This window comes from Chlamydotis macqueenii, chromosome 4 (assembly GCF_036417535.1).
Source record: "Chlamydotis macqueenii isolate bChlMac1 chromosome 4, bChlMac1.mat, whole genome shotgun sequence".
In the NCBI taxonomy this organism is placed as follows: domain Eukaryota; kingdom Metazoa; phylum Chordata; class Aves; order Otidiformes; family Otididae; genus Chlamydotis; species Chlamydotis macqueenii.
In genome coordinates, this window is record NC_141559.1 from 35,714,512 (window position 1) to 35,720,759 (window position 6,248).

A 6,248-nucleotide genomic window follows, 5' to 3' on the forward strand; every position below is an offset into this window, starting at 1 on the left:
ATGTATAGAGAAAATTTTTAAAGGACATTTTTTAAGATTTAAAGTAGATTCGCTTTTTTCCTATCACTCACAGAAGGTATGGAAGAAAGGCTGTGTCATGCATATAACATGATCGGAACACATTCCCGTATTCCTCTTCATTCTTAAACAGTACCTGTTTAGCCTCTTAACACATTTCCTGGAAATCAGATCTCTTGCTAAGAAGCAATGTAGTACAGGTTTGTTTTACTGACATGATATCTAGATCACATCTAAGAAAAATCTGTCTTAAATGGGGTAGCTCAGGGGTCACCTAATTTATAGCAAGCATTCTGGTTTGTTCACAGTGGCTTGGTGTTTTCTAAGTTAAACTATTTCTATCTTACAGATTTTCTATTTGTAGTACACCTGCAACTTGTAATTGGAAAGTGTAGTTAAATTATTTGCATAAAGCACACTTCTTACTGGACAAATGCTTATACACCTTTAAAACATGTAACACGAAAAAAAATGGTATAGATATTTACAGTACAATCTATCTGCATACGTAGATAAACTTTGTCAATTTATCTGCAACAGTAGATTTTTTTTCTGATGCTGCAGGCATGCCTCTGGGTCGCAGGAAGCAGAAACTTTCTGGAATTTCTTTAGAAAGCCTAAGTTTTCTGTGGAGTAAAACTGGTGACCAAAACATATAAGCATACATGTTGTTATGTTTCCTAACTAGTATAATTACAATACAATAACTACACTGTTGTAATTATTGCTTGAACTTCACCAGAGGCGCTGCAGAATTGTACTGATGACACAAGATTCAAGATTGGCAGATGCTATTTGTTAAATCCCATGTTGCCATTACTACTTGCAACGATTCTGTTAGACAATTGTGTTTGGGTTCAAGTGTTACGCCTCATACTCTTTTACCTAGGTGAAGTATTTCTTAGTAGCTAAGAACGCCTTCAGAACAAAGAGGGCCAGTAGGAGGCTTAGTGTGAGCTTCTGATAAGCCATATTTACACTTCCATCTCCTCTAACTCTGTGTGATAGAACAGCTTATCTAATGATTAAGAGATAGGGAGGTAAAGGGACAGCTATCTCGGATTCAACATAATTATCACAGGAAAAATAATTATGGAGTGTTTTCAAAATGCTTAGAGCAGCAATAGAAAGAAGTGAAAAGATTATATCAGCATCTGTTTCAGGCACTGTTTCAGAGGCTCACTTCTTAATGATCGCCTTATGATGAGATGTTTCACACAAAGGGCAGCTTTCATCTATGTGCTGGCTGATAGTCCCATGCTTCTGACACCAAACAATTTAAACAGAAGTATCCTCTCAGTTTCTGCTAAAGTCCTCTAGATAATTTTACTAAATTTCCAAGCTGGCTTCTGCTCTGCCATCCTAGGCAGCCACCAAATGCCACTCATCTGTGTACCCAGGCTCTATAGCAGCACACAGAAGCTGCTTCCTGAACAAATGCTAAGAAATACCAGATCTAACGTAGGAATTCACACATCCAACAAGAGACATGCACACCCAGACATCTAGACAACACATTCTGGATTCAGATTATGAGAGAGGTGACATTAGTAGCTCTGCTGAGCACTTCTACCATAGCATTTGCAATAAAGAATGATGTTGAACTAATATTTCATCTTACAGTTCTGAAAACAATAAACAATAGCATAAGAGGGAGGAATTATAGTCTCTGGAAATGCCAGGTCATGCCCCCCAACCCTCCCTTAAAGCTTAGATGTTAGTTCAATGTGTGTCAAGATATTTTAAAGAGCCAATGATTCTTCCAGTCTTCCTAACTGGAGGAACCTGACTCAGGTTAGATCAGTTTTATTTCTGACTGGATTTTTGGATGATGATTTTATCCTGGGTTGGGAAATCTGGACTCTGGCACACTTAGGTGTGAGTTAGTTTCTGTGGATCTAGTTAGTCATCTTACTAAAGTATTCTTTACCTACACAGAGCATTTGGAGAGAACACTTCCTGAGCTCATAGAGAACACCATTACAGTTGGTAAATTATACATTTATTTAAATGAGCTGTTGCCCTAATAGGCCAGCATCTATTCCTATTTTGAGTCATTAGTAAAATCACAGTCAGTACCCTGACAGTCTAATTAATTTATTTGAAGCCATTAAAAAAAAATAGACAACACAATACCACAGCAAACATGCTTAACTATTCACCATAACAGTCTATCACAGTTATAGTGAAGAATTTTAAAAATAGGAACTATATAGTTTGTATCATTAGGGAATTATCTCTAATTTTAAGTAATTTGGGCTTGATTTAAAATGGTACTTCTGGCTTACAGGTTTTCCATGTAGGAGAAACTGATAGTAGGAAGCTTTCTTAGTTATTCATGGGGGCTATGTGAGTAACCCTCCAGAAGGGTCCAGGCAAAGGGCAGGCAGGTGAGTCCCCACCCGAAACCCTCCACAGCAGGGCCCAGAGGCCAGCATGCAGCTCACGGGGGAAAGAGGACTCGAAACGCTCCCGCTTGCGGGGAAACGGGCCCCAGGGAGCACCGGCACTTTCTGCTGAGAGAGAACAACACTCATACGCCGCAGTATCATCTGAAGAGGGAAAAAAAAATAAATTAGTAATAATAATTAAAAATTTAAAAGCGGGGTGTGTATAACAGTGCCACCTAGTGACTCGCATCTCTGGGGCCACCTCTCTTACGGCGTCGCTTCTAAAACACAGGTCCTATCCACCACACATTTTATTTATTTTTTTTTTTTAACTTTTTCTCCAGGAGCCTATTTCTTCCCGGGCCGAGACCTCCTCACCCGAGAACCACAACTATTTACCTCAAAAGGTCGGCAGCGACCGACGCCCTCCTCTCCCGCAGCCGCGCCCGCCGGGCCGCGCTCGCCCTCTCCGCCCGCCTCGGCGGGAGCGGCCGCCGGCCATGCCTCACCCCGCCTCTCTGACTCAGCGACCGGTGCCGAGTTGAGGCCGCCCGCTGTGAGGGGAAGGCGGGAGAGGTGAGGTGGGGTGGGGTGGGGGGGGGAAGATGCCCGCCCTGAGGGGACGGAGCCGCCGGGGCGCTCGGTGAGGGCGGGCTTGAGGGGAATCCCTCCCTCCTCAGGGATTAGCGCCGGCCGCGGCTGCCCCGTCGCTGGCGGCGATTTACCTGGGCGACTGCCTCCGTCCCTCCCTTCCCCTCCCTCTCGGAGCCAGTCGTTTCGGCAGAGGGAGCGGAGCCCGCTTCGCTTCTCCCCGGGGAAACTTTCCGCCGCGCCAGGTAGGGGCTGCCCTCCCCCACCCCGGGGTGGGTAACGGTGAGGGGGTGGCGGCGGTTGGGGAGGGGGCCGCGGACCTGGCGGCGGGGCCCCCTTCCCGCCCAAGGTGGGGTGGCGCCGGGTTTAGGAGGCGTCTCGCCCGCCTGGTCGGTGGGGCCCGGTGCCCCCCGCAGCCGGGCAGCTGCCGTCTGCCTCAGGGCCGCCGAAGGGCTGAGGGGAGTATATAGGTCACTGGAAGTAATGCCTGCCTAATCCCCTTTTATCTTTTTTGGCTCGGCTTTTTCCGATGCGGGTTTGTAGGGCGACTTCGGGCAGCGTTGGCCGCAAACTTCTGGGAGGAGGACCCGGGCTTCGCGCCGGGGAGCAGGCGAGCGCCAAGGTGAGAGCGTGGGGTGCGCGCTTTTAATTCAAAGGAGCCTGTCCCCTCACAAGTGTGACACTTTATATAATGCCTGGTATTTCTACGTGGTCTGTAAGCTGCCAGACCCAGTGCATGGGTTGGCAGTTTGGGTTCAGGCTTCTGTTTTAGCAGGCTAGTAACACAGGGTTTTTTGGTTTTGTTTTTTTTTTTTCTTTTTTTTTTTTTTCTTTTCCCTTCAGGAAACTTGTTGCATCACTCACTGAATCACTGAAGGCTGTTAAGGTATTTTCTTGGGATGCCAAAGGCAAGTAGAGGTCTCAGCAACTTCAGAAGAATGCAGTGTGTCCTGATGAAGTGACTGCTTTGAGGCAGTGAGGAACGATTAGCAAGCTCATGTGAACGTGTTCTGTCACCCAAGGCTGTTCGTAGCACCTCGGCATGATTTTGAGTTACTCCAGGTGGCCAAGTCTGTAGGCGTGGGCAGCAGTTACACGCTGTCTGTTGGGGGGCTGCGCATAGGAGGCCGGCTGGTGTAGGACAGTTTGGCAGGACAGGGCGCATGGTTTCTTATAACTGAGAAATGCTAAGGCACACCTGGTAGCATTTGGAGACTTTTGTTTCAGTCTGATTTCCTCCTCCTCCCTGGGGTGTGTGATTGGTTTTCTGGTTAGCATTAACACATCTCGTAGGTTGATAATAAGAAGAAAAATGCCTGAAGATGAGTGTATTATTTTACATGCCACTATACTTCTGGTTGAACTGAAGATTTTGAAATCTGCCAGTGTCCTCTCTCTCTTCCTAAATGTCTTCTGTAGATCAGTGTGAAACGCTGGTGCTGTGCAATAGTTTATAGCTGCATTTTTCATCTGTACAACAGTGGTTTTATTCCTCTTCATAGCCGTAAGGATTCAGGGCCTCCTCTCGTTTAGTGGTGAAGTATGATGCTTTAATCTTGTTTTCATATTCAGAGACAAGAGGGAGTGATAATGAAGTGTCCATTCAAAGAGATCTCTCACACACTAATATGGTAATAGTGTCATGCAGTACAAACATATGTTTCTGGCCTGTGCTGGTTTTATATCATAATTTCTAGAAGTAAATATTTTAGAAAAAATGGCAATTGGAAAGGTTTATTAACTCCTGAAGGAGTGAAGTCGGATTAGGGTTTTCACGTTATTGATGTTGCCTTACTTCTGCTGGGCTGTGTATAGAGAGTCCACCTGATCTGAAACTAATCTAAGAATTAGGACATAGTGCTGTAATTTGTTTCTTCCTCTCTGGCTCTCTTTAATGAACATAGAAGGTCAAAGGGAGAAGGAGAAGACAGGAAAACTTACAATCTACTTTGTAAAGTATAAATAATTGCAAAGGGCAAGATTGTACCAGGGGCATATTGGCATGAGGATGGCAGTTGTGAAGCTGATGGAACATCCAGATGCCTTTTTCTGTTATCCATCTCAATCAAGAGAAATGTTTTCAATTGACTTCTGCTAACAGCTATTTTAATCTACTTATTGAGCCGTGATGATTGATGATATGTGCTTTGAAAAATAATTTAGTTCTGTTAAAATGATGAAAAATGTGTTGCCAAAGCCCACAGAAGAAACATAACTTCACGTACATATTTTTCTTCTCATGTACGTATTTTTCTTTTCATCTACATCTTTTTCTTTTTTTTTTTTTTTTAAAAAAAACAACTTTATTGTATTCATGCTGGGTCTAACTTATCTGGTGATGATGGTAAAAATTGCATTATCCTCTGTGAGGGTTACCTCCCCCCGCTAAAAGGGTTACAAAACTTCATAGAATCTGAAACTAAGAGAACCAAAATTGGAGAAACTGCTGCTGATGTGGTTTTATTTGATCCTGGCATGAAACAGAGTTTTAGAAATCTATATATGTATTTTCTTTTCAAAAGATTATACTAATGCATTGATGCCTGTTAAGCTTAAGTCTTGAGATTTACAGACTCTCAGTATCATCTGAAGCATCAGTTTCTCTGTTAAACCGTTCATTGAAGGGTTATCAAGATTACTTTGATGTACATCAAGTTTTAAGGCTTTTTTAAAAAGAACTTATTCACAAATGCTGCTGTTCCACCCTTGCATATCTTTATTTATTAGTGCACAAATGCTGCTTTTTGATGTTTGTAGGTTTCATTGCAAGGGCTTTTCAAATTTTAATTAGGCTTATGGAGATCTCGTTTAATGTTTGAGTTGCATACTCAAGTTGTAACAAAAGGAGGTCTGCACATCCTGGGATAATCTTATTGTGACTTGTAGTTTCTCTCAAACATTTGAGAGAGATGCTCGCATTCTCTGTGCCCCATGGCATGTCTAGAGTAATTGGTATGCGTGTGGCGTTCTTAGGTGCTGCTGAGAACGGCTTTTGTGACCTTTTGTTCCAGTCATCCTTTTTGTAACAGTTTTATAACTATATTTTGGTTTACAGACACTTAAGACTCTCTTACTCAAACATGCTGATTTGGCATTGTTAGCTTACCTGTGGTCTCTTCTCAGCCTAATCAGATAGTTATTTAGTGTAAGACTGACCTACAACCCAGGAGAAATCGTATCCTCTGTCCCCATCAGAGGAAGCCCTCAGGGCAGCAAGGAAGGCTGTTGTCAAAATAGTGCTTTTTGTGT